This window comes from Aulostomus chinensis, chromosome 4 (assembly GCF_037954235.1).
Source record: "Aulostomus chinensis isolate RoL2024-O1b breed Wild chromosome 4, RoL_Achi_v1.0, whole genome shotgun sequence".
NCBI lineage: Eukaryota > Metazoa > Chordata > Actinopteri > Syngnathiformes > Aulostomidae > Aulostomus > Aulostomus chinensis.
This window is the reverse complement of record NC_141323.1, coordinates 31,021,920-31,049,336: the sequence shown is the minus strand read 5'-3', so window position 1 is coordinate 31,049,336 and position 27,417 is coordinate 31,021,920. Positions and strand designations below refer to the sequence as shown.

At 43.5% G+C, this 27,417-nt stretch overlaps 14 non-coding genes and 3 pseudogenes across 14 annotated transcripts; 16 read left to right on the top strand and 1 right to left on the bottom strand.

Moving 5' to 3' along the window:
* Positions 1–5,843: 5,843 nt before the first annotated feature.
* On the bottom strand, positions 5,844–5,925 carry trnal-aag (transfer RNA leucine (anticodon AAG)). Its single transcript has one exon. It is a non-coding gene; the product is annotated as a tRNA-Leu (tRNA).
* Positions 5,926–20,842: 14,917 nt separating this feature from the next.
* On the top strand, positions 20,843–20,961 carry LOC147266629 (5S ribosomal RNA). Its single transcript, XR_015112789.1, has one exon. It is a non-coding gene; the product is annotated as a 5S ribosomal RNA (ribosomal RNA).
* A 310-nt stretch (positions 20,962–21,271) lies between these two features.
* Positions 21,272–21,390, top strand: LOC147266628 (5S ribosomal RNA). Its single transcript, XR_015115329.1, has one exon. It is a non-coding gene; the product is annotated as a 5S ribosomal RNA (ribosomal RNA).
* Positions 21,391–21,700: 310 nt separating this feature from the next.
* LOC147266627 (5S ribosomal RNA) lies at positions 21,701–21,819 on the top strand. The gene has a single exon (XR_015115159.1). It is a non-coding gene; the product is annotated as a 5S ribosomal RNA (ribosomal RNA).
* A 311-nt stretch (positions 21,820–22,130) lies between these two features.
* Positions 22,131–22,249, top strand: LOC147266626 (5S ribosomal RNA). The gene has a single exon (XR_015112747.1). It is a non-coding gene; the product is annotated as a 5S ribosomal RNA (ribosomal RNA).
* Positions 22,250–22,558: 309 nt separating this feature from the next.
* LOC147266625 (5S ribosomal RNA) lies at positions 22,559–22,677 on the top strand. The gene has a single exon (XR_015114940.1). It is a non-coding gene; the product is annotated as a 5S ribosomal RNA (ribosomal RNA).
* A 309-nt stretch (positions 22,678–22,986) lies between these two features.
* LOC147266624 (5S ribosomal RNA) lies at positions 22,987–23,105 on the top strand (annotated as a pseudogene).
* A 309-nt stretch (positions 23,106–23,414) lies between these two features.
* On the top strand, positions 23,415–23,533 carry LOC147266623 (5S ribosomal RNA). Its single transcript, XR_015115606.1, has one exon. It is a non-coding gene; the product is annotated as a 5S ribosomal RNA (ribosomal RNA).
* A 310-nt stretch (positions 23,534–23,843) lies between these two features.
* On the top strand, positions 23,844–23,962 carry LOC147266622 (5S ribosomal RNA; annotated as a pseudogene).
* A 310-nt stretch (positions 23,963–24,272) lies between these two features.
* Positions 24,273–24,381, top strand: LOC147266621 (5S ribosomal RNA; annotated as a pseudogene).
* A 310-nt stretch (positions 24,382–24,691) lies between these two features.
* On the top strand, positions 24,692–24,810 carry LOC147266620 (5S ribosomal RNA). The gene has a single exon (XR_015113615.1). It is a non-coding gene; the product is annotated as a 5S ribosomal RNA (ribosomal RNA).
* A 310-nt stretch (positions 24,811–25,120) lies between these two features.
* Positions 25,121–25,239, top strand: LOC147266619 (5S ribosomal RNA). Its single transcript, XR_015114066.1, has one exon. It is a non-coding gene; the product is annotated as a 5S ribosomal RNA (ribosomal RNA).
* A 309-nt stretch (positions 25,240–25,548) lies between these two features.
* LOC147266618 (5S ribosomal RNA) lies at positions 25,549–25,667 on the top strand. The gene has a single exon (XR_015114476.1). It is a non-coding gene; the product is annotated as a 5S ribosomal RNA (ribosomal RNA).
* A 310-nt stretch (positions 25,668–25,977) lies between these two features.
* On the top strand, positions 25,978–26,096 carry LOC147266617 (5S ribosomal RNA). The gene has a single exon (XR_015114312.1). It is a non-coding gene; the product is annotated as a 5S ribosomal RNA (ribosomal RNA).
* Positions 26,097–26,406: 310 nt separating this feature from the next.
* LOC147266616 (5S ribosomal RNA) lies at positions 26,407–26,525 on the top strand. Its single transcript, XR_015115096.1, has one exon. It is a non-coding gene; the product is annotated as a 5S ribosomal RNA (ribosomal RNA).
* Positions 26,526–26,835: 310 nt separating this feature from the next.
* LOC147266615 (5S ribosomal RNA) lies at positions 26,836–26,954 on the top strand. Its single transcript, XR_015115230.1, has one exon. It is a non-coding gene; the product is annotated as a 5S ribosomal RNA (ribosomal RNA).
* Positions 26,955–27,261: 307 nt separating this feature from the next.
* On the top strand, positions 27,262–27,380 carry LOC147266614 (5S ribosomal RNA). Its single transcript, XR_015114807.1, has one exon. It is a non-coding gene; the product is annotated as a 5S ribosomal RNA (ribosomal RNA).
* Positions 27,381–27,417: the final 37 nt, after the last annotated feature.

The following is a 27,417-nucleotide window of genomic DNA, read 5'->3' as shown; positions in this document are numbered from 1 at the left end:
AGTTCCTGCGCGTGTCTGCTGAAATAGCCCCGCCCCCTGAGCTGCACTGAGGCGGTAGAACAACACCCGAATTAACACCATGGAACTACAAACCATTTAAACCTGCTTTGAAGTCATTCAAAAAGACATTTCTGACCCTTGACGTCACGCAGCCCCCCCTCCACGTCCAAATCTCATCAAACTAGTCTCAGTCGTTTGGGCTGTCAAAAGAAACGTTGGGGCGACTTTGTTTTTAAAGTTATTCTATATTTGAAAAGATATTGATATTTTTACGAAAGACAGTACTTTAACTTTAACTTACCTTGTTTCATGATATGAACTTCATTGTAAACAGCTCAGTGATGGCTTCATATTTAATAGAAGTAACCAATGTTTAATATCATTTATTGTGAAGCCATGAGTGAAAGTGGAGTGTTGAAATTGTCTGACAGGAATCTTTATGAGATCCTTGTTTCTGTGGGGAACATATAGTAGGAGGTACGTAAACAGTCTGCACTGTCTGTCAACTGTTGAGAAAGTAGTGCTTTATTACTCCTGGTGCTCTGCAACAAACCTCATCTGTCAGAGGTGAGACACCAGCACCCAATATTACACATTTCTTTGGTAAAGCACAAGATTGAACGTTAAATGCTTAAAATAGAACAATGTCTGAAACTGTCATTCACCTTAAATGTGGGCATCATTATAACCATATACAGGACACAGAGCATGAAAGAAAAGATGAGGACAAGTCTCTGCTACAGTCAGTGGGAATTCATCAGGAATAAATTTGTTTTCAGATAAAACAAGGACAACAGCTGTTATAGTGATGGTCACATGATTTAAAAGATTAAAAACAACTCTCTGTATCAAGGTGAGATAGAGTTACAGAAATGAATAGAACATTACTCACTGACTGAAAATTGAAAAAGCACCAGACTTTGGTCCAGAGCTTGGTTCTAACGTGACTTGACAGAACTTTTTTCTACTTTTTTTTCTTCTTGCAATCAACACTGCCCAGAGTTGATTTGAGGAAATAACACTCACACATTTGATGAAGTTTGGTCAGACGGTGCAGACACACTTGACACCCAGAGAGGTGAGCAGGTTTTGGACCAAGTTGAAACTTGTCAAGTATTTGAGACAGAAAATGAAAGAAAGCTGTGGCTGTGTTCTGGTTCTGCGTGTGAACACTTCGGCCCCTAAAGGTAGCGTCTGCTCCTGCTGACTCAGGGCAACATTGAAGAATGTGGATGCCCCTGATAGAGGAGCAGGTCATGATGATGCCAGATGAACTTGCGGAGCAGAACAGTTGCCAGTCCCACTTGTCTGGCTTGTTGGCAGTGGATTGGTGGAGAGAGCAGCCCTGGTTCTTCAATGAGCAACCATGACCTCATGCACACTGAGCTGATAAGCTGATGGTATCTGATGGTATCTGATGGTATCTGATGGTATCTGGTGTTATCTGATGGTATCTGGTGGTATCTGATGGTATCTGGTGTTATCTGGTGGTATCTGGTGGTATCTGATGGTATCTGATGGTATCTGGTGGTATCTGATGGTATCTGATGGTATCTGGTGGTATCTGGTGGTATCTGATGGTATCTGATGGTATCTGGTGGTATCTGGTGGTATCTGATGGTATCTGATGGTATCTGATGGTATCTGGTGGTATCTGATGGTATCTGGTGGTATCTGGTGGTATCTGATGGTATCTGGTGGTATCTGATGGTATCTGGTGGTATCTGATGGTATCTGATGGTATCTGATGCTGACTACTTCATTGACATGTGGTCAAAATGTCTTGTGTTTCCTGAAATTAACTGAGTGCTGCTCAGTAAAGTTGACATGACTTGAGATTCTATTCCTGCTTGGTCCATTTCAACATTCTTATCCTTCCTATCATTGGAGATAAAGTATCAGTCAGGGCTGTACTTGATTAGTACTGCATATAGTACACATGAGTCACGGCCATTACACAGTGGAATGGAAGTTGAAATACTGTTTACCAGCAAGCTGAAAACTGTTGTGGTATTTGACAATTCTATTGTTTCTGAATGAAAATCACGTGAAGGAGAATCATTGAGACATCCTAAAAATGGCTGAGGTCTGCTGAGCTGCAGCAGGTCTGAGCTGCTTTTGATGCTCAATTAGGGGTTCAGTCTCTTACTCAAGGACACTTTGACATGGTCACCGGGGGAAATGAGGATCAAACCAGCCACCCTTTGGTTGCCAGACGGCCATGCTACTCCTGAGTCATGTGACCTGGATAAGATGGTGAACTACAGCTGATCGCCATGCTGGCAAACCCTCTTTTGTTTGGTTTGGTTGTTGTTTAGTGACTGTGGATGAACACACAGGAGAAGTTGTGCATAAATTTGTGTTCCCTGTTCATTTGAATATATGCAGGAGTATGAGGTGGAAATAATACTTGGAGGAGAATGAGAGTTAAGTCTCATCACTATGACCTGTGCTGACACTTCAACATGTCAGCCCACATAACAAAGATGGCAGTCATCTGGGAAAGCAAGTACACCACACATACACATGGTAAAGAGACGCCACACACAGGCAGCCAAGGTCCAAGATAAGTGTAATTGGGGAATGTCCCATTCCTTTCTGGTCCTTGAAGATAGTGTGAAGGCCATCACATCACACAAACACACACACACACACACACACACACACACAGCCTGAATACAGTATAAAAAGGTATGTCATATTCTGTATCAGTGGGAGGACATCTTTAACTGCACTGCTAGGAGGGATCGTCGCTAAGAATAAAGAGATCCCCCATCTGGCACCTGAGACTCAGTGCTCTGATTCCTCTCATCCACCATTTTCCACCACGACATGCTGTTTATTTTTGTTATTTTTGCAGAACTGTTTCCACTCCCTTACAGGTAAAGAAAATGGATGGCTGGATGGAAGTCCCCCAACTGTGGCTGTTCTGAAACTCTTCTCCTCAATCACTCCTGAGTTGACACTCTGAGATGGGAAACTCTGAGTATCTGATTCCAGAACAGCTGATCTGAGTTGCTTCAATCAACTGTGAGTACGTTCACCTTGAGTTGCACACGTGCACAACCACGACAAAACGCCATCATCAATGGAGCCCCGATACCACGAGTCACCATGACAACCAAGAACAAAATAATAAGTTATTTCATGACAGTGGAGTTGGAGCACCACTGCAGCAGCGAAGGAGAGAGAATCGGCATGAGAGAAAGGAGCTGCCTGAGTCAAGGCAGAAGTTTGAATGTACTTTTCCATTGATTTAACATTTAGCTGTAAGAGGTTGTAGCTTACACTTGTAGATATTAATAGGAATAAAATCTGATTTTCATTCTGGTGCCATCCAACAGGGGAGGAGTGGACTGGGGAGAAGTTAAAATGAAACATAAAAACACCTTTCAAAAGGTAAGCTGTATTTTGCTGGGCAATGATTGTACCTCACTTTGATTTTATTTTTTTAAAGATACTTAAGCGATGAAGTAAATATTAATTCAGTGGCTACTTCAAGTACTGATTTAAACCCCTAAAAAAATGTTGTTTTAACATCACTTGATACCCACTTAGTAGATTGTACATCATACAATGTTGACACATTTTTATTGACGTCATATAAAAAGTGACGATGTGTAAACGAACAAAACAAAATCAACTAACATAACAAAAGATTAGCATTTGAGGCCTGTGTGAATGAGATTACACGGTAAAGCGCTTTGAGTGCAGATAAGGTAGAAAAATAAAATTGAGTCCATTTACCATGAAGTTGATCTGGTTGGGCACTGGTATTTTTTCTTACTGCAGCTCAGGAGTGATTCAGGAGAAGAGTTTCAGAACAGCCAAGGTTGGAGACTGGAATTTTAAAATTCACCTGGAACCAGACAACCTTGGGAGGTAAAACCTCAAATCATAGTCATAGACCTCTGGTTGGAGGCTGGACGATGATGTTTGGACTTGAAGGAAAACTCCTTGTCCAAATTCCATTGTATTTACAGCATCTACAGGTGAGAGGCAGGGTTCACCCTGGACAGGTTGCCAGTCCATCACAGGGCCAACAATACAGAGATGAAAAACCATTCACACTCACATTCATACCTACGTGCAATTTAGAGTGTCCAATCAGCCTCTTCCCAAATTACATGTCTTTTGACGGTGGGAAGAAGCCGGAGTACCTGGAGAGAACCCACGAATGCATGGGGAGAACATGCAGACTCTACACAGAAAGATTCTGCACCCGAGCCTGGACTCAAACCCAGAACCTTCTTGCTGCGAGGCAACAGTGCTAACCACTGCATCATCATGCCGCCGTGGTCTTATATACTTTTCTCAATTGTGTTTCTGTCATGTCCTCCTGAGATCAAAGACAGAATTCTAGTTACTGTCAAAACCCTGATGACATTATCAGGAATTCTGACTTTGATCTGGAGACTCTTGCTTTAATCTGAATTTGATCTGACTAATGTTTTAGTTTTGGCCACCTAATTTCTCCTGATGGACTGGTTACCTGTCCAGGGTGAACCCTGCCTCTTGCCCAATGTCACCTGGGATCGCCCCCCCCCCCCCCCCCCCCCGTGACCCTTAAAGGATAAGAATAGAAAGTGGATGGAGGGATGGACTTAACACTGAAATCAGCTCATATGATCCACATTCTAATTCTTCCTTTCCCTCTTTAGGAGTCAATGAGAATAGTAGTGTATATAATAATGTATATACAACCTTGTAGTATCTTTCCAAAGCTTTTGGTATTTCATCTTGTTTCTACTTGTAGTTTTAGTGTCTGGATCTTTTCTTTTTATATCCTGCTGTCTGCTCTTTGCTTTTGGAGCTTCCTTCAACAACTACCAAGCCTCCTGGGTACTGTAGGAAACATGGTCAAGTTCTTCTTACTTTTGCAGTCAAGTCCTGCTCACATTGGTCTGTCTTCATTTTGACTCCTCCCACTGCCACAATGACCAGCCTTTATACACTTGGTGACTGGGGTCCTGGTTGCTGCAGGCCTCAACACCAGCCTGTGGTTGTGAGCAGGGCAGAACAGAACTGACAGTATCTCACATGCAGGACCTGTGTCAGATCCTGGTGCCAGCTGGGGCACCGCTTTAACCTCGACGCCCTAGAAGAGCTTCTCCAGGAACTCGCCTTTTTGGTTCCATCAAGGCCTGTGAGGATGGTAAAGAGTGATCCACCACAAGGCAGCACAGTCAGCAGCAGCCATTTTGTTCCACTAGACTCAAATATGATAGTGAAAGCCTGGTGAGTGCTTGCTAACTAACACTTCCTGTTTTTATTGCTATTCTTCCATGAATGTGCTCATGTTGGTTTGTCCCCAACCACAGTTTCAAAGCCATGATGACATCTTTCATTAACAATCAGACTTGTTTTTTTGCTATTTGGACAAATAAGGTTTCAACTGACACGGCTGGCCAACGTCCTGGAGTTAATTCAGCCTGTAGAACCAGGTGCTGGTGTAGCTGAGTAGATAACCAATTAAAAAAAAGAAATTGTTTCACATTATATTATTTTGGTGAACCTTCTCAAAACCTGTCTTGCAAGAGTAACTCTTTCAATGTGCCTTTATCCTGTCATGTGATAGATTTTTGGTTATAGATTATTTAGGTCCGCATCACTTGTCACTGGCAGTGTTGCATATACTGGGAGGAGCCTGTGGCTCTGGTTACACTGTGCCCATGTTGTTGGCTTGAAGGCAGCTCAGCGTTACTGCACATTGTTGTTTTGGAGAGTTCAAGATGAGGAGAACTCCTCAAGTTCAGGACATTTTCTTCCCACGAGTGATAAAAGCACCCAACCCCTCCAGCCCAGAGAGGACTGCCACACCTCTCCAGTGACCTAGGATACGATGGCAGTGGTGGGATTTGAACCCACGCCTCCTCAGAGACTGGAGCCTTAATCCAGCGCCTTAGACCGCTCGGCCACACTACCTCACTGTGCTATTTAGTGAGTTGGTCTGCTAAACGCATGTTGAAGAGGAAGTAACAATGATATGAAACTTATTCTGAAGGGGGACCCCTTTCCTCCCACGGTCACAGGAAGTGACGACAGCGCTGCTAGAAGCAGCCAGGAAAGAAATGGTAAAAGGACTCAATTTATACAGCTCCTTTCTACCTCAGCACGCCATGCTAGCAAACCCCCTTTTGTTTGGTTTGGTTGTTGTTTAGTGACTGTGGATGAACACACAGGAGAAGTTGTGCATGAATTTGTGTTCCCTGTTCACTTGAATATATGCAGGAGTATGAGGTGGAAATAATCCTGTTTATTTTTGTTCTTATTTCAGAACTGAGTATCTGGTTCCAGAACAGCTGATCTGAGTTGCTTCAATCAACTGTGAGTACGTTCACCTTGAGTTGCACACGTGCACAACCACGACAAAATGCCATCATCAGTGGAGCCCCGACACCACGAGTCACCATGACAACTACGAACAAAATAACAAGTTCTTTCACGCCAATTCATTGAAAGAAGACCTTCATGTATTTATGGATCCATCACAAATATGAGCCTTCCCAGTCTGTCAGGTGGTAGAATTCAGTCAGCACCAATAACAGGAGAGTCAGAGTTTAGAAATCAAAGACAGACATTAAAGTCTCTCTGAAAAAAAAAAATATAGTGAAGTATACTGGAAAAGAATATTGCAATATATTAAATATGATATTTCCATGGAGGGGCAGTTTTACATTTTTATTCTTGGATGCATTATATTTTAGAATCAGAAAGGCAGTTACAATGACATCATCAAGACAAAACCTGGTGCTGACAAAGGTGAGGAGAACAATTTTCACAATCAATCCCAAATTTAGGCCTGAAGATAGAAAATAATATTAGCTAGCTAGCAACGTTAGCTAGTTAACGTTAGCAAGCTGTCAATATTTAGCACCATCAAATAGTTCAAACAAGGTCAACAGCTGTTAGAATGATGGTCACATGATTTCACCTTCCTCCTGTGTGACCTGTTTGGAGGTTTTAAATGCATCAAAGAAGCACATCAATTTGTTTATTGCATCAAGGCTTTCTGACTTTGGCAGGAACCTCTAGTTCAACAAAATAAAACAAACAAATGTTTTTCACTGAACGATAAAATAGTGAGGGTCTGTCTGGACCCAGTGATCAAAATAAGATGATAAAGAAACAATTAGAGCCATACCTGAAGTCAGAAGTGCACTGTCAGCAACCCACTGACAGCAGCTCCTCTCCCAGTCATGGGAGCTTCAGGGGATCCTCATTTGGCCTCGTTTTCCCATCGACCTGCACAACAACAAAACAAACAAAGACGGCCATGTCCAGTGTGGTCCTGGATATGACGACTGGACTGCAGGGTCCCAGTATCACTGTGACAATTCTTTTACCAGCTATGACCTTGGACAAGAACTTCTCAGGAGGAAACTTATCATGGTGGCACAGTGAAGAAAACTGGACCTGAGCTGCCTGCTGAAATCTTGCAGGTGAAGGACAGAGCTCCACCTCTTTGACAGACACCACCACTGTTGGCTCATGTTGTCAAAAAATGAAGTGTGTCAGTTTTTGACACACACACATCTAAACACACACACATCCACATGCATGTTCTTACACACAGAGACTTTTCCTCTGTTTTTGTTTTTTACTGGTTTTGAACCAGTAGTTGGTTTCTGTTGGTTTGGTTTGCTTGACTGGTTGTTGTTTGTTTGACCTTGCAAATCCATATTTTGGGTTCTGGCTTGTTCTGCTTTTCATTTTGTGTTTGTATTAAAGTTCATTTGCTGAAAAAGAGACTTTTTTCCTTTTTCTTGAGGTAAATATATGAGGGTCTAAACTGACCCATAACACCATGGATGTTACAATAGTTAATCATATTAAAATGAATAATAAATAAAACCAATCCATGTCAGAGATGTGTTCTAACATCCCTCAGTAATGGTCAGGAAACACAACAACCTTTTGTTTATTTCTATGATTTTCTTGAGGTTCATTTTATCATTTTTTAACTGAAATCGAGGGTTTACTGACTAAAAAAAGGTCTCTCTATGTTGGCCCTGCGATGGACTGGCGACCTGTCCAGGGTGAACCCCGCCTCTCGCCCGTTGACGCTGGGATAGGCTCCAGCCCCCCCGCTACCCTTAATGTGTAGGAATAAGTGGAAGATGACAGTGGATGGACTATACTATACTAATAGTACTGACAACGAACATTAAAACAAAATCGCTGTTCACTGTGAGCTGACGAGTAAAAACGTGATGAAAAGGATGACGGCGGCCGGTCGGACTCTCAGGGTTACAACCATCCTTAATGCCTTGATTTCTTTTCTTTTGAACCAATAAATCATCTCAAAACAAATTTGACCTCTCAGTCCGACTTTTTGATTGGCAGCCCCGACCCCACACCCGCCCCGCCCTCCGCGGTGTTTCAGTGCACGTTGCAGAGACGCTGTGTAGACGAGCAGCAGATCTTCACCTGTGGCGGCAGCGTGGAAAGTTGGAAGAAAAAGACGAGCGGATTTATGGACGCATTTCTGTTATCATCCTGCTGAACAGAAGACGGAGTGTGTTGTTCCTGACAAGGATGGGGAGCGTTGTGGATCTTAGATTAGTGGAAAAAACACGACCAGTTTGAAAAGACACCTGAAGGCCCGCCATCCCGCAGCTGGAGCGTTACTCTTGTGGCTTGTCAGTCAAATACAGAAAATAAACAAGAATTTGCACTTTTTCTAACAGGCTTCTGACGTTTCATTATTATGATCATGATCCTTATTGACAAGAGCAATGTGCTTCAATCTCAGTTTAAATGACAGTTTCATGTTTGCTTTGTATGGAGTTTTATAGAACATCACATATCCCTTTGCAACATCTCAGGAAAATAAAACATTGCTTCAGACTAAAATGAGACTAAAACTTAAGACAAAAGACTAAATTTAAACTAAAACTGTTCTAAACTAAAAGGCTAAGATGGGAATTTAACTGAATCCAGTCTTCGATGACTGACGATAACTAAAACGAAAGGAAAAATTCTTGTCAAAAAGAATCTCTGCTAGCTTGACAAATAAGTGCACAAACTGGGTTCAAGCTGGACTTTGGACACTGGTATCTGCAACAACTCCCATCAACTCCTAATCTAGCATCTCTGCTGGGTCAAACTATTTTACAGAACATTTGACAGACCTGTGGAGCAGTGAGGACAGACATGAGTTGATCCACATGATCCACTGAAGTGCCATTTTACCCTGCCACTGAGGTCACCAACATGAGCTGGAGTTGGGACTCTTGAACTGAACCTGGTATCACAGCGACACCTACTGCTGCAAAATGGAACAGCAACATTGAACCCAAGTACAGGATTGGAGGGAGACTGATGGTCGCTGTTTGGGTTTTTGAAAAACAAGGAGGGCGTTGGTTCAAGCTGGATTCTCAGAGACTATTTCCCCAACCTCTACATTGGCATCTACATTATCATCCAGTCATGTGACTGAAGTCATCCAGTCATGTGACTGAAGTCATCCAGTCATGTGACTGAAGTCATCCAGTCATGTGACTGAAGTCATCCATTCATGTCAGTGATGTCACTTGGCAGGACTGTCATTGCCGTCACATTCTAGAAAAGAACCCAGACTCCACATGTGGCTCCCATGATAACTGATGGACCTCTGGTTGGAGGCTGGACGATGATGTTTGGACTTGAAGGAAAACTCCTTGTCCAAATTCCATTGTGTTCAAATTTAAAGTCCCACAATAAGAAGTAGCTGAATCTGACAGGTGAAGGTTTGGAACTCCAAGATGGTTGATGTTTTCTTGACTTGATGCTCTGACTGTCAGGGTAGATGACAGCTTCTTTCTGCTGCTGCATCTGAGTGGCTATGATTGGAGGTTTTACCTCCCAAGATTGTCTGGTTCCAGGGGAAATTTGAAAATTTCAGTCCCCAATCTTGGCTGTTCTGAAACTCTTCTCCTGAATCACTCCTGAGCTGCAGCAAGAAAAAATACCAGTGCCCAACCAGATCAACTTAATGGCTGCTAACAGCCTCAGACACTTGATTTCCATCAATCTGGAGCCAAGAAGGCCCTCACCTGTGGTTCTCCTCCAGGAGGGTCCAGGTTCTGCCATTGTGGCTCCTTGTGCCACTGCCAGAGAGCCTCAGCTGCACACTGCAACATTTCAACAGGAGATTTACATTCCTTCAAATGTCCTGACATCTTATTCCAATGGTTCTGTTCCATCTTTATATTTTAAAATCAATCACACAATGAAAGCTGCCACAGCTGGTTTAAGAGAGAGAACACACTAAGAGATTTGAAACCAGTAAAATATGCTTTTCTGTGTGCAAACTAGTGAGGGGCATGGAAGGATATTTTACCACCAATACAGAACCCAAACTTTTGTCATGTGATGAGATGGTGACTCTGATTATGAAATTAATGGACAAAATGTGAAGTCAAAGAAAATGCATTTCTTCAGTAGACTTTGATCCAACATTTGTAGTTAGATTTTGGTGGCTGCTCCATGTTGGAGGAAACCAGGCCAATGTTGGAACGTCACAGGGAAACTCGTTTGCCTCCTCTGCTGCCAGTTCAACCCACTTTGGCAGACGACCACTCACTCCCATCAGTGGAGAGCAGCTTCAACTTGGTTTGGAAGTTTCCATTGTGGATGCATAGGAATGTGGAGAAAACATCCTTTGTTAAAAGTGGGATTTGAACCCACGCCTCCAGGAGAGACTGCGACCTGAACGCAGCGCCTTAGACCGCTCGGCCATTCTGACAGAAACTTAAAGTTGCAGACTGCAATATGAAATGAATTAATTCATTGACAAAGTAGAATTTTTCCACAGGAGCTACTGGCTCCTGAGTTGTTGCATTTATTGTTAACATTAAACACACAGTCTGTGTTCATGGCAGTAAGATATGAATTTCATTTTTCTAAAGGACAAGAAATGAACCAGAACATTAGAACCTCATAATATCTCTTTATCAGTTTGTTCCATGGGACACATTCCAGACAGGAAGGTCCCCCTGAGACTTGAACTCTGACCACTGATTCAGAGTCCAGAGTGCTCACCATTTCACCATGGAGCCAAACACAAGGAGGAGTTTCCTCAAAATACAACTTGACATCACCTGCAATCCAAACTGTTGATATTTGGAGGTTCATCTTGCTCTTGTTCCAGACTACATTGCCAAAAGGAACATGAACCACAAGGAAATCATGGAACTCCAGATTAATTCAGGACCTGCTAACTACATCGTATGACCTGTGAGCAAAGACCGGCCAGGCCTTCCTTAATTCATCAGTTAATTACTGCTTCAACAAACATGCCACATAATTAAGTTACCAGAATTTCTCTCATTGAAAAACCCACCAGCCTGATTTCTTGACATGACATGAAAAATTCTCCAAAACCACACAGTTGGGGTCGATAGATACAAGGTTAACCAGGAGGAATCCTGCTCCTGAACCATGGGTGGAACAAAATCCACTGGAAAACTCAGCAATTCCTGAGTGCCACATCCATCCAGGAGCTTGGGTCTCCACTTGACTGTGATGATCCATGAGATCCAAGGAGGACAGAGGAAAGAAGGATCCTGTTGGAGATCTCCTACCTTCTTCCTACAAGTCAGAGGTTCATAACCTCCCTTGTTGGTGGTGCCCTCAACCTGCTGAGAGCATCACTTAGTTCTCTACAGAGAAACATAGCAGCTCTTCTGAAGGCTGCAGGAAACCTGCTGGAACTGAGACTTGGACTCAGGTCACTGGATTCAAAGTCCAGGGTGCTAACAGGTCCACCATGGCATCTGGGCTTTACTTCCCGTGTAAACAGGACCACAGTGGTCGTCTGGTTTTAATTTTCACAAACAAATACGGTTTAAAACTTGTAGACAGTGACACAGGGATCTTATTTGAAGGGCCATGGGATGTGAAATATCCCAAACCTCTGAGATCAGAGCGCTCACTTTGATCTCAGGGTCCTGACCTTGGGGGTTCTTCCTTTGGTCTTCAAATACTTGTGGTTTTTATTGGCATAACTTTCAACTTGCATGCAAAAAGACAATCACAGTCAACTTAAACCCAGCAGACAGTGTTTATTTCGAATGAATCAGACAATCGCACAAATGAGAATTAAAGGAAAAACAAAAAAAAAAGGTTTAAAAAAAATCATTCTCCACTCTGAAGCTTTTGAAAGTTCATTTGAAGGTTTAAAGGTGGTGGTGAGGAGGACACCCTGATCCTCCCTGTCGTCACTGCCAGGATTCTTTCTTCTGGTGCTGTGGTTCTTCTGATGAAGGGCGGCATGATGTTTGCTGTCTCAGGCTCCACCAAATGTCCTCTTCAGGACGCCACAATGTGGCCTCTTCAGTGCTCCATCTTCCCTGCATCGGAGACACAAGGGTTTCTCCTGGTGCCGACCCTATCATCCTTCTACCGAATGGTGCGGCGATGGATCCTCAGAGGACGCTGGGATCCTATTTCTCATCAGTGCCACAGTTTTTCATGGAGGGAACAACAGGAGCTTTTTAGTCATGTTTTGCTTGGTGTTTCCTGCTCAGAGCATCAGGATCTGTGACGCCATCTTGTGATAGTGGATTCATTTATCTGCTATTTCAACACATTCAAGTTCATTATCCCTACATGTCAAAATACATTTGGTGTGGAGTTTTACTTTCTGGCCTCAATCATAATGTGTGCATTTATTCTTCATGAACATTTCTCAGCTTTTTAAGTTTATGATATTTTGTCTTCCTCTGTTTTCTATTCCATTGTTGTTGATGATTCTATTGCAGGTTTGAGTTCCCTGTTGACTGAAGCAGAAACAGGAACAAAAAGCTGGAGGTGGTCAGAGCTCCAAGTTGGGACGCTGATATTAAAGTAGGAGATGAACACATCCAGGTTAGCCATCACTCTCAGAACCTGCTACTTTACCTCTTCAGAATGTAGCAGCATAGCATAGCTTCATCTCACCAGTTAGTGGCCCACTTTGATGTCTGGGATATGAGGTTAAAGGTTCTTTACAGCTCTGAATGAAGGGTTTATAAAGTGTTTACAATGCCATAAATAACACAAGCATTCAGTAATCCTTGATAAAAGGAGACTCACCATCAAGTTGGACCAGTTGAAGAACAAAAGGACTTCTCCACGATCACATTTATCCTCTCTCTCTCTCTGCGTGGACACAACAAATGAGCTGGTTCAGAGACACGAGGCAAAAAAAGCTGGATGAACTCTTCTTCATTCCAAAAATGACTTCACCCTTGAACACTGACGTCAGGTCATTTTATAGGGTCCTCCATTTTTTCATTTATGTGACGTTGCATATTGGGAAATAATCAATTATAAAAAAATACTATATTTTGATGAAAACTATATTTGATCAGGAAAACTACATCGGGTCAAATATATCCATCGTTAGTGACGGTGTTACTAATTTTAACTTTAGTGCTCTGGTGCTGATTGCCTCATTAAGATCTTCATGAAGAAATAAACTGAGATTTGTAAAAATGTTTTGTTTTTACAGAGTTGGCAGTTTGAGCATTGAATCTTTCTTTGTGTTGAGAACAAACCCTCAAAGCCTTCATGTTTCAGTTTGCTTCACAGCTAACAGACAAACACCTCTTAGCCTGGTTCTGGTAGTCCAGGTTTAAACACCAACACAAGGATTTTATGCTGATTTCTTCACATGCAGCTGAAATCTAGACTTCGAGTGTTCATGTGAGGTTACAGCTTCACGCCTATTTAGTTTTCAACAAATATTACGTCACTTATGCATTGAGCTCACGAACGAACTTTAGTCTCAGTAGCTGAATCTGTTAGGGGGAAGGCAGTGTGGACCGGCAGGAGCCTCCTACAAAATGCAATGGAGAGAAGAAGAAATCCTGAGGAGTCGCTATGAGATTGAAGTGTTAAAGACGTGGCTCCTTTGGTGGTGATAGGATTTGAGCTATTGACTCTATTTTTAGTTTATTTCAATGTTATTGCAAACATCAGCTGCTCACTTATCAGCCAGCAAGTAAACAACAGTATTGTTCAGTGTGCTAGCTGAAGTAGACCGAGCGGTCAGTTGAGTCTTTATTTCCATGTGTGCTCATGGTAGCAGGGGTTTAGATTTCTAAATGTAACCCTTTTACCACCGGCTCCAATATTAAAACCCACCTTAGGCTTACAGGGAACACTTTAACTCATTTCAAATATCTTGTATGGTAAAAGTCCCATCTGGAATAATTAAAATCCATCTAGGGCAATGTATGATTCTCACTCTTAAATATTCAAATGGAGGCTATGGGGAGAACACTTGACCTTTAAACTCTGCTGTAAAGCTTCAGTAACAACACACAAATTCAATGAAACAACACAAGATTTCAGTTTAGAAAATGTATTAAAAGCTTGCAGAAAAACACATTCAAACCTTGAATAAACAAGACTATAGAAAATAAAAAGAACCCCGGGGTATATTGTTTGTCTTTTTTTCAACTGTCTAATTTTATTTCGAGTGCACTCTTGTTTACTTTCGTTGGCGCGCTTTAGTTGGAGCTCATGATGGAAACCTTTACCAGATCCCCCCCGTGTGTCGGTGAAGTCAACAATACCGGACCGCAGCCGATGAATCCCTCGCTCGTTGTGGCAGCAACCGTCCCGCTCGCAGCAGCCCGCAGCAACAGACCTCCGTGATTCGGCAGCAGCGGCACATCCTCCGACTCCTTCGGCAGCAGTGACGCGTCCTCCGTTAACGACTCTCTCCCGAGGCGACTATCCGAAGCTCCTGTCCCGTCCGTGCAGCGGCGTCTCCATTCAGCGTGGACAGCGTTAGCCTAGCTCCCGCTAGCTTCTGTAACTGGACTTGCCTGGTGCTCAAAACACAATCGGTGGCGGAGAATCCGATTCACGCACTCCGATCACGTCGGTCAATTACAGTTCACAGTCCGTTACCGATAAAAACTCCTCTCCGACAACACAGTCTCCAAACTCCGATAACGTTACGCCATTCACACGATGCTCCTTCCTCGCGCTCGTTTCTCCCGGAAGTGTAAACACTAAAAGGTCATGAACTCACGCACGTAACCTAACGTAATAGAATTACTTTAACATTTTTGAAAGACATTCACACCCCATGAAATGATGTTTTTTTGAAAGTTAAATTTTAAACAAATTTTATTATTTTAATATCTTCTTCATAATACTAATGTAAATTTTAGCTTAACCATGAACTTGCATTTTATTCTTAACTTATTCCTATGAAAATCATGAAATAAATACCACTGATTTATCAGAGTATTACATCAACCTAGGATTAAATTAAAGCTGCAGTCAGTGTTGTTTGGGCCTGAGCCTCCTCCCGCCCACCGCAGCCGAGTAGCAGGGGTCGTCCTGAATCCAGTGATGAATTTTATGAAAGCGGTGGGACTTGTACATTTATAGCAATTGCTTGCAGTGTACTACAAGATTTCAACAGTATCACCCTGTTTATAAAAATACAGTACTTTGCCGTTAATTCTAATAGGAATCTGTTAAATTACACCCCATGACTGTTTAACAGAACTATGCTGTAATGCTAAAATACAGTACTTCACTGTAAATAAATCAACAGTATCATGCAGTATCTTTGCCTGATGGACGCAAGGAGAATCTCCTGATCTGCACGTGAGGCCAGAGCCTTGGTTATCATCCATCTCAATCACAGTCATTTGGTGAGTAGCGATTGCATTTATTGTAGACACTGGCGCAAAGTCTGTAGGCCAGTGGAGGCTAAGTGAAGTTTCCAGTTTGTGTGGCGACACACGAGTGGGGGGTGCACTTATTAAAATATAATAGTGACCAAAGCCGGACAACGCCACCTTGGGAATTTCGCCCAAGGAAATAGTTAACGTACCGACCAAAAGGCACTCACAGGTTCATTTACTAATTGGCAGGAGATGTGGTTCCATGACAAAAATATTTTATTGTAAACAGGCCAGCAGATTAAAAAGAGAACAAGAATGAATCTAAACAAGTCTGGAGCTTACCAGTGGGGGTGAGGGATCCCAAGGCAGAAGACACCCTGATCAATTGGGACATCACATTTAAAAACACATGATTAAAGCAAAACAGGGGTGCACAGCACACAAGAGGAAAAGCGACGCCAGGACCGTGAGCTCCCAGTACCTGAAACGAAATGACAAGAATTATAATTTAACACCAAAACTAAAAAAAACACACAAACACCAGAACCAAACTCAAACCACAATTTAAAAATTAATTCGAGAAACAAGATTTAATTATTAAAAACAAATTAGCAAGGAAAAATAATACAACCCAAAATAACCAGAAACGAGTTCATGTCTCCATTGCTAGACCAGGGAGCTAACGGATAGCCGTCCAGCAGCTTGCTACACCCTGAAGCCCAAGCGGAGGAATGGGAAACAATGCAGATCCAAACCTTCAGAGCACCATGAAGTAGAGTTCAGTGGCGCCACACGGTGGACATCAGGATCTGGCAGACCCTGGTTAAACAAGGTGAATTACTGAAACAACCTCCAGTTCAACACACAGCAGATTCCAATTCATTAACACAGAAGCAGAGCACTCCAGTGAACACAGTAAACAGTGAACAAACAAACAAGCAAAACATGTGTAGATGGCCAGTAGGTCGCAGAACAGGCTAGTAGCAGGCAGGCTAATAGAGCAGGAGCCTGTTACAAAGCAGGGTAGTCTGTAGCAAAACAGCAGCCAGAGCAAAGCAGGGTAGTCTGTAGCAAAACAGCAGCCAGAGCAAAGCAGGGTAGTCTGTAGCAAAACAGCAGCCAGAGCAAAGCAGGAGCATCTGGCAAAGCAGGATAGTCTGGCAAGACAGCGCCCGGTAGCAAAGCAGCAGCTAGTTCTTCCTCAGTGTCACGGCTCACCAGCTGTGCCAATCAGGTGTAGATCGCACGCATGCAGAGCAAAGGGTTTCACAGCTAGTATGCTGTGGCAAACAGCCTCTGCACGTCAGATCGGAGGGGGGGTGTTTCCCCACTAGCGGCGATTAAGGGACCGTGTCCCAAAAGCCGGACGCCTACAATTAAACATGTGAATATGAAAAACGTGCATGATCAGCATGCAACACGAGCTACTGGGAGCTACTGCTACATACCAGCACAGACGGTGGCGAGAAGGTAGACGTGAGGCGATCAGAGGCGGAAGCGAGGTGACCAGGAAGTGGGAGGACCGCGGACCCCAAGAGCAAGAGATTGACCAGGTAGATGCTGCCCCTATTTATAGAGCAGCGCCTCACACTGGTTGGCTAATGATGGTACAAGCCAAGTCAGGCATCACCAACCAGTCTCACTGCTAGGATGGGACCTCTCATCCTGCCACATTTGCATTGATAATTACACTCGGTGCACATCATGCTAGCCAGATTTAGCAGCTAGCCAAAATGTTGAAAATGCTTGCAAATTAGTCCAAAAAACACAGAGAGTTGACTTTACTTTTTACATCTCGAGCCTCCACAAATTAATGTGTGCGACATCTGTATTTTGCCTGTGAATTCATGAAGCTTTCTGATAGTCTGAACCATTTTACAGTACACACAATATACGTGTCACACAACAGTTAAATCGGTTCATATTAAGATGAGTGCACACTGACTGTGTTTACATGCAATTACGTTCCTCCATCTTGTGCTAGGCTACTGCTCTGGCATGAGTCTGTCTGATGGCATGATTACAGTGTACTTAAGGCCATAGATCAGGAGCTGTGGTTGTATTTGTTTAAAAAAGAGTGGTTTTAGCATCGTTCAAGTGCCTGCTCATTTGTGTTGATTTTTCTTTGTCTCTGATATTGCCTACAGATGCAGGAGCCTATTTTCCAGCTGCCCTGATCCTAGTAAGTACTTGCCTGTCCATCACATTTCACAGTTAATCAGTTATTTTTTCAGACCTCAAACATTGAAATAGACAACTATGTTATCTGGTCAAAGAAGCTGTTTTTTTCTTCTTCTTCTTCTCTTCTCTTTTCTCCCTGTTTTTTTGGATCTCCAACACTATATCTACATGTATATATTTGATGGCTTATAATGTCTCATTCATCTGAGTGAGTTCCAACACTCCTTTTTTAGGCGCTTCATTGGAATAAATCCTGAGAGTGTCTGCATGTTTTCCCTGTGCTGGTTCTCTCCAGGTACTCCAGCTTCCTTCCACAGTCCAAAGACATGCAAATGGAAATGCAACTCTAAATTGACCGTAGGTATGGCTGTGAGTGTGAATGGTTGTCTGTCAATATTTGTTGGCTGCGGTGGACTGCGATGGACCACTGACCTGTCCAAGGTAATGTCCCCTCTGGGATAGGCTCCAGCCCCACCCTGTGACACTTAACAGGATAAGCGGAAAAATGGATGGATGGATGGATGGATGGACGGATGGATGGATGGATGGATGGATAGATGGGTGGGTGATCACTCACAGGACTGTGAGTCTCTCACTCTGACCGCTTCATGCTATGGGACTTACACTGACGTAACCTGATTAGCTCAGTCAGTCGAGCTTGAGACTCTTAGTCTCAGGGTTGTTGGTTCAAGCCCCATGTTGGGTGTTGATCTTAAACACCACTGCTTGTTCTCTCAGTTTTGAAAGCTTTGTTTGTAAATTGTCAGAAAAATCAGTGAATAAACAATACAAACTTAGGCTTTGTCAGAAATTCCATGCTTCCAAACTAACCAATATGAAAAAAACAAAAGGTGAGACTTTTTCATGCATTCGAAAAATTTGTATGCGCTTCATTGTATCCGCTTTCTATACTTCCATGCATCCCAGCTTATTTCTGTTAAGGGTTGCAGGGGGAGGCTGGAGCCTTTCCCAGTGGCTTTCAGGTGAGAGGCAGGTTTCACCCTGGACAGGTAGCCAGTCCATTGCAGACAGAATACCCACGCAGGCACGGAGAGAACATGCACACACCACACAGAAAGAACCTGTGCTCGAGCCAGGACTTGAACTTGCTTTGAGGCGACACTGTTAACAACGGTACCACCGTGCCACCCATTGACTGTAACACATTGTAAACAATATACACTCTTGTTATCATACAACACGTAGCCCTGTACAAAAATCAAATAAATTACATCGCATAAAAAGCATAAAGAGATGTGTTAAAAAGTTCAAAAATAAATAGAGTTCATGATCTTTAAAATTGGTTATAATGTGAGCAGGTTAAAAGCATAAATATAATATGTAACATTTAAAAAGTAAAACTATTTACAGTTAAAAAATAAATTCATATAAAGGTCTTTAAGTTCTCTGAGTCTGTAAAAGATCAGTGATCTGAGAATAAGGAGAGGGGAAGAAGCCGTGTTTATATGTAACCTCAATTGTTACCTGTCAATCATTTCATTCCTGTCTTATCTTTGGGTGTATTAAGACCGCAAAAGCCAATGAGAGGAAAGTTACTGTGTAAGGGGTGGGACTAGTGGCGCAGGTTTGTGAGGTGAGTCGTTAGCGCGCATGGGGAGAGAAACAGAGGCAATGATCAGAGAGTTAAGAGGGGAGGCATCGTTTGTGTGGAGAGCATTTAAGTTTATTTTGGAGGTCGACGACTGGTGGTCCTGATGTAAACTTCTGTGTGACCTTCGAGAGGTGAATATTTATGCCTGTATTTGCGCTTTATCTAACTGTTATAGTGAAAAGAGACTGGATGTGTACATGGTTAGCGACGTGCTAGCTAGGGATAGCATTCCGTGCTAATGTGCCAGCAGATCGTAGCTTTAGCGTTGTAATATTTTTGGAGCGAAAGTAAAGGTAATGCGAATTCGACACGAGATAATGTTTGATAATTGTGGCTAAATTAAGATAATATGCTTGAAGGAGACGGACATTGGAGAGAGAGAGACGGGTTTCCATCCGATGGCTCTGCTGTTCTGCTGTGCCTTGTCCTGCTGTGTTTTCTTCTTCGTGACTTTCGCTGTCCCGCCATTGCGTGTGAGTGTTTGGATTGTGACTTCCACCGCCATTGCCATTACCATTCAGACTCTCATCCTCCATTCCCGTTCTCCCCCTTCTAATAAAACCCTGGATTTGTGAGGACTAACATACACATGCACTTGCTTTTATTGTGTGCTCAGCTGCGAGTGAAGCGGCCATTACAGTTGTGAAGCCCCGACCGCACACGAGCTTCAATAAACAGGCCTGAAACAGGTAAAAATTAAATTTAAGGTGTTTCATATGAATGTGTGTGTGCCCACAGGTAAAATATTGAGTTTTAGTTGTTGTAAATTAAAGAATACCGGTTTAGAAGGTAACTTAAGGATTCTGAAAGGGATTAAATATGATGTATATTTTAAAAAAACAAAAGGGTTATCTTTTGTAGAGGAAACTTTTTTTCCTTACAATTGAGGTGTAAAGGATGACTTGAGGGTATTTTATGTGAAACTATCCAACTAAAAAAGATTTTTATTTTCAGTGAAACGAAAGTTCAGAACCAAGAAAGAATCTGTTTGTTTTGTTTTGAAAATCCTCTTACTCATTGTTAATAATTTAGTTCATTGTATTTTTATAATACTAGAATATATTCAATTTTTATTTCATCCATCTCTGTGAACAAGTACCTGTGAAGGATTAATTTGCAATTCTTTTAACTTCAGCTTGAGGAAAGGGCAGCTTTGAGTCTTTGGGGACCAGCATGATCGACCTTCCCTCACACACCTTTTCTTGAAGCGCCCTCCACAGCTTTGGAATGGAATGTCATGCAGTGGTTAATTTGAAGTAGACAGATGGCAGATGCAGTACTTTTCTCTCGATGACATCAACATTCTTTTCTTTTATTGACAGGACACCTATTTGGCGTGTGAAAAGACCCCTAGGCTGTTGCGCTTCACTTTTTTTCTGAGGTTGTAAAGTGAGTGAAATGGATATAGAGCCCATGTGTGTGACAGTCAAGGGCTTACGGCCATACCACTCTGAACACGCCCGATCTCGTCTGATCTCGGAAGCTAAGCAGGGTTGGGCCTGGTTAGTACTTGGATGGGAGACCGCCTGGGAATACCAGGTGCTGTAAGCTTTTTTGTTTCTTTGTAAGGAAAGGGCAGCTTTGAGTGTTTGGGGACCAGCATGAGCGAGCTTCCCTCACACACCTTTTCTTGAAGCGCCTTTCTGCAGCTTTGGAATGGAATTTCATGCAGTGGTTAATTTGAAGAAGACAGATGGCAGATGCAGGACTTTTCTCTCGATGACATCAACATTCTTTTCTTTTATTGACATGACACCGATTTGGCGTGTGAAAAGACCCTGAGGCTGTTGCGCATCACTTTTTTTCTGAGGTTGTAAATTGTTTTAAATGGATATAGAGCCCATGTGTGTCAGAGTCAAGGGCTTACGGCCATACCACTCTGAACACACCCGATCTCGTCTGATCTCGGAAGCGAAGCAGGATCGGTCCTGGTTAGTACTTGGATTGGAGACCGCCTGGGAATACCAGGTGCTGTAAGCTTTTTTATTTCTTTGTGAGGAAAGGGCAGCTTTGAGTCTTTGGGGACCAGCATGAGCGAGCTTCCCTCACACACCTTTTCTTGAAGCGCCCTCCACAGCTTTCGAATGGAATGTCATGCAGTGTGTAATTTGAAGTAGACAGATTGCAGATGCAGTACTTTTCTCTAGATGACATCAACATTCTTTTCTTTGTATCGACAGGACAACTATTTGGTGTGTAAAAAGACCGTGAGGCTGTTGCACATCACATTTTTTTTGAGGTTGTAAAGTGAGTGAAATGGATATAGAGCCCATGTGTGTGAGAGTCAAGGGCTTACGGCCATACCACTCTGAACACGCCCGATCTCGTCTGATCTCAGAAGCTTAGCAGGGTCGGGCCTGGTTAGTACTTGGATGGAAGACCGCCTGGGAATACCAGGTGCTGTAAGCTTTTTTGTTTCATTGTGAGGAAAGGGCCGCTTTGAGACTTTGGGGACCAGCATGAGCGAGCTTCCCTCACACACCTTTTCTTGAAGCGCCCTCTGCAGCTTTGGAATGGAATTTCATGCAGTGGTTAATTTGAAGAAGACAGATGGCAGATGCAGTACTTTTCTCTCGATGACATCAACATTCTTTTCTTTGTATTGACAGGACACCGATTTGGCGTGTGAAAAGACCCTGAGGCTGTTGCGCATCACTTTTTTTTCTGAGGTTGTAAAGTGTGTGAAATGGATATAGAGCCCATGTGTGTGAGAGTCAAGAGCTTACGGCCATACCACTCTGAACACGCCCGATCTCGTCTGATCTTGGAAGCTAAGCAGGGTTGGGCCTGGTTAGTACTTGGATGGGAGACCGCCTGGGAATACCAGGTGCTGTAAGCTTTTTTGTTTCATTGTGAGGAAAGGGCAGCTTTGAGTGTTTGGGGACCAGCATGAGCGAGCTTCCCTCACACACAATTTCTTGAAGCGCCCTCCACAGCTTTCGAATGGAATGTCATGCAGTGTGTAATTTGAAGTAGACAGATTGCAGATGCAGTACTTTTCTCTAGATGACATCAACATTCTTTTCTTTGTATTGACAGGACAACTATTTGGTGTGTAAAAAGACCGTGAGGCTGTTGCACATCACATTTTTTTGAGTTTGTAAAGTGAGTGAAATGGATATAGAGCCCATGTGTGTGAGAGTCAAGGGCTTACGGCCATACCACTCTGAACACGCCCGATCTCGTCTGATCTCGGAAGCTTAGCAGGGTCCGGCCTGGTTAGTACTTGGATGGGAGACCGCCTGGGAATACCAGGTGCTGTAAGCTTTTTTGTTTCATTGTGAGGAAAGGGCCGCTTTGAGTCTTTGGGGACCAGCATGAGCGAGCTTCCCTCACACACCTTTTCTTGAAGCGCCCTCCGCAGCTTTGGAATGGAATGTCATGCAGTGGTTAATTTGAAGAAGACAGATGGCAGATGCAGTACTTTTCTCTCGATGACATCAACATTCTTTTCTTTTATTGAAGGGACACGTATTTGGCGTGTGAAAAGACCCTGAGGCTGTTGCGCGTCACTTTTTTTCTGAGGTTGTAAAGTGTGTGAAATGGATATAGAGCCCATGTGTATAAGAGTCAAGGGCTTACGGCCATCCCACTCTGAACACGCCCGATCTCGTCTGATCTCGGAAGCTTAGCAGGGACGGGCCTGGTTAGTACTTGGATGGAAAACCGCATGGGAATACCAGGTGCTCTAAGCTTTTTTGTTTCATTGTGAGGAAAGGGCCGCTTTGAGTCTTTGGGGACCAGCATGAGCGAGCTTCCCTCACACACCTTTTCTTGAAGCGCCCTCTGCAGCTTTGGAATGGAATTTCATGCAGTGGTTAATTTGAAGAAGACAGATGGCAGATGCAGTACTTTTCTCTCGATGACATCAACATTCTTTTCTTTTATTGACAGGACACCGATTTGGCGTGTGAAAAGACCCTGAGGCTGTTGGGCATCACTTTTTTTCTGAGGTTGTAAAGTGTGTGAAATGGATATAGAGCCCATGTGTGTAAGAGTAAAGGGCTTACGGCCATACCACTCTGAACACGCCCGATCTCGTCTGATCTCGGAAGCTAAGCAGGGTTGGGCCTGGTTAGTACTTGGATGGGAGACCGCCTGGGAATACCAGGTGCTGTAAGATTTTTTATTTCATTGTGAGGAAAGGGCAGCTTTGAGTGTTTGGGGACCAGCATGAGCGAGCTTCCCTCACACACCTTTTCTTGAAGCGCCCTCCACAGCTTTCGAATGGAATGTCATACAGTGTGTAATTTGAAGTAGACAGATTGCAGATGCAGTACTTTTCTCTGGATGACATCAACATTCTTTTCTTTGTATTGACAGGACAACTATTTGGTGTGTAAAAAGACCGTGAGGCTGTTGCACATCACATTTTTTTTGAGGTTGTCAAGTGAGTGAAATGGATATAGAGCCCATGTGTGTGAGAGTCAAGGGCTTACGGCCGTACCACTCTGAACACGCCCGATCTCGTCTGATCTCGGAAGCTTAGCAGGGTCGGGCCTGGTTAGTACTTGGATGGAAGACCGCCTGGGAATACCAGGTCCTGTAAGCTTTTTTGTTTCATTGTGAGGAAAGGGCCGCTTTGAGTCTTTGGGGACCAGCATGAGCGAGCTTCCCTCACACACCTTTTCTTGAAGCGCCCTCCACAGCTTTCGAATGGAATGTCATGCAGTGTGTAATTTGAAGTAGACAGATTGCAGATGCAGTACTTTTCTCTAGATGACATCAACATTCTTTTCTTTGTATTGACAGGACAACTATTTGGTGTGTAAAAAGACCGTGAGGCTTTTGCACATCACATTTTTTTTGAGGTTGTAAAGTGAGTGAAATGGATATAGAGCCCATGTGTGTCAGAGTCAGGGGCTTACGGCCATACCATTCTGAACTCGTCTGATCGCGGAAGCTAAGCAGGGTTGGGCCTGGTTAGTACTTGGATGGGAGACCGCCTGGGAATACCAGGTGCTGTAAGCTTTTTTGTTTCATTGTGAGGAAAGGGCAGCTTTGAGTGTTTGGGGACCAGCATGAGCGAGCTTCTCTCACACACCTTTTCTTGAAGCGCCCTCCACAGCTTTCGAATGGAATGTCATGCAGTGTGTAATTTGAAGTAGATAGATTGCAGATGCAGTACTTTTCTCTAGATGACATCAACATTCTTTTCTTTGTATTGACAGGACAACTATTTGGTGTGTAAAAAGACCGTGAGGCTTTCGCACATCACATTTTTTTTGAGGTTGTAAAGTGAGTGAAATGGATATAGAGCCCATGTGTGTGAGAGTCAAGGGCTTACGGCCATACCACTCTGAACACGCCCGATCTCGTCTGATCTCGGAATCTAAGCAGGGTCGGGCCTGGTTAGTACTTGGATGGAAGACCGCCTGGGAATACCAGGTGCTGTAAGCTTTTTTATTTCTTTGTGAGGAAAGGGCAGCTTTGAGTCTTTGGGGACCAGCATGAGCGAGCTTCCCTCACACACCTTTTCTTGAAGTGCCCTCCACAGCTTTCGAATGGAATGTCATGCAGTGTGTAATTTGAAGTAGACAGATTGCAGATGCAGTACTTTTCTCTAGATGACATCAACATTCTTTTCTTTGTATTGACAGGACAACTATGTGGTTTGTAAAAAGATCGTGAGGCTTTTGCACATCACATTTTTTTTGAGGTTGTAAAGTGAGTGAAATGGATATAGAGCCCATGTGTGTGAGAGTCAAGGGCTTACGGCCATACCACTCTGAACACGCCCGATCTCGTCTGATCTCGGAAGCTTAGCAGGGTCGGGCCTGGTTAGTACTTGGATGGAAGACCGCCTGGGAATACCAGGTGCTGTAAGCTTTTTTGTTTCATTGTGAGGAAAGGGCCGCTTTGAGACTTTGGGGACCAGCATGAGCGAGCTTCCCTCACACACCTTTTCTTGAAGCGCCCTCTGCAGCTTTTGAATGGAATTTCATGCAGTGGTTAATTTGAAGAAGACAGATGGCAGATGCAGTACTTTTCTCTCGATGACATCAACATTCTTTTGTTTTATTGACAGGACACCGATTTGGCTTGTGAAAAGACCCTGAGGCTTTTGCGCATCACTTTTTTTCTGAGGTTGTAAAGTGTGTGAAATGGATATAGAGCCCATGTGTGTGAGAGTCAAGGGCTTACGGCCATACCACTCTGAACACGCCCGATCTCGTCTGATCTCGGAAGCTAAGCAGGGTTGTGCCTGGTTAGTACTTGGATGGAAGACCGCCTGGGAATATCAGGTGCTGTAAGCTATTTTGTTTCTTTGTGAGGAAAGGGCCGCTTTGAGTCTTTGGGGACCAGCATGAGCGAGCTTCCCTCACACACCTTTTCTTGAAGCGCCCTCTGCAGCTTTGGAATGGAATTTCATGCAGTGGTTAATTTGAAGAAGACAGATGGCAGATGCAGTACTTTTCTCTAGATGACATCAACATTCTTTTCTTTGTATTGACAGGACAACTATTTGGTGTGTAAAAAGACCGTGAGGCTGTTGCACATCACATTTTTTTTGAGGTTGTAAAGTGAGTGAAATGGATATAGAGCCCATGTGTGTGAGAGTCAAGGGCTTACGGCCATACCACTCTGAACACGCCCGATCTCGTCTGATCTCGGAAGCTTAGCAGGGTCGGGCCTGGTTAGTACTTGGATGGAAGACCGCCTGGGAATACCAGGTGCTGTAAGCATTTTTGTTTCATTGTGAGGAATGGGCCGCTTTGAGTCTTTGGGGACCAGCATGAGCGAGCTTCCCTCACACACCTTTTCTTGAAGCGCCCTCTGCAGCTTTGGAATGGAATTTCATGCAGTGGTTAATTTGAAGAAGACAGATGGCAGATGCAGTACTTTTCTCTCGATGACATCAACATTCTTTTCTTTGTATTGACAGGACACCGATTTGGCGTGTGAAAAGACCCTGAGGCTGTTGCGCATCACTTTTTTTCTGAGGTTGTAAATTGTGTGAAATGGATATAGAGCCCATGTGTGTCAGAGTCAAAGGCTTATGGCCATACTACTCTGAACACCCCCGATCTTGTCTGATCTCGGAAGCTAAGCAGGGTCGGGCCTGGTTAGTACTTGGATGGAAGACCGCCTGGGAATACCAGGTGCTGTAAGCTTTTTTATTTCTTTGTAAGGAAAGGGCAGCTTTGAGTCTTTGGGGACCAGCATGAGCGAGCTTCCCTCACACACCTTTTCTTGAAGTGCCCTCCACAGCTTTCGAATGGAATGTCATGCAGTGTGTAATTTGAAGTAGACAGATTGCAGATGCAGTACTTTTCTCTCGATGACATCAACATTCTTTTCTTTGTATTGACAGGACACCGATTTGGCGTGTGAAAAGACCCTGAGGCTGTTGGGCATCACTTTTTTTCTGAGGTTGTAAAGTGTGTGAAATGGATATAGAGCCCATGTGTGTAAGAGTAAAGGGCTTACGGCCATACCACTCTGAACACGCCCGATCTCGTCTGATCTCGGAAGCTTAGCAGGGTCGGGCCTGGTTAGTACTTGGATGGAAGACCGCCTGGGAATACCAGGTCCTGTAAGCTTTTTTGTTTCATTGTGAGGAAAGGGCCGCTTTGAGTCTTTGGGGACCAGCATGAGCAAGCTTCCCTCACACCTTTTCTTGAAGCGCCCTTCACAGCTTTCGAATGGAATGTCATGCAGTGTGTAATTTGAAGTAGACAGATTGCAGATGCAGTACTTTTCTCTAGATGACATCAACATTCTTTTCTTTGTATTGACAGGACAACTATTTGGTGTGTAAAAAGACCGTGAGGCTTTTGCACATCACATTTTTTTGAGGTTGTAAAGTGAGTGAAATGGATATAGAGCGCATGTGTGTGAGAGTCAAGGGCTTACGGCCATACCACTCTGAACACGCCCGATCTCGTCTGATCTCGGAAGCTTAGCAGGGTCTGGCCTGGTTAGTACTTGGATGGGAGACCGCCTGGGAATACCAGGTGCTGTAAGCTTTTTTGTTTCATTGTGAGGAAAGGGCCGCTTTGAGTC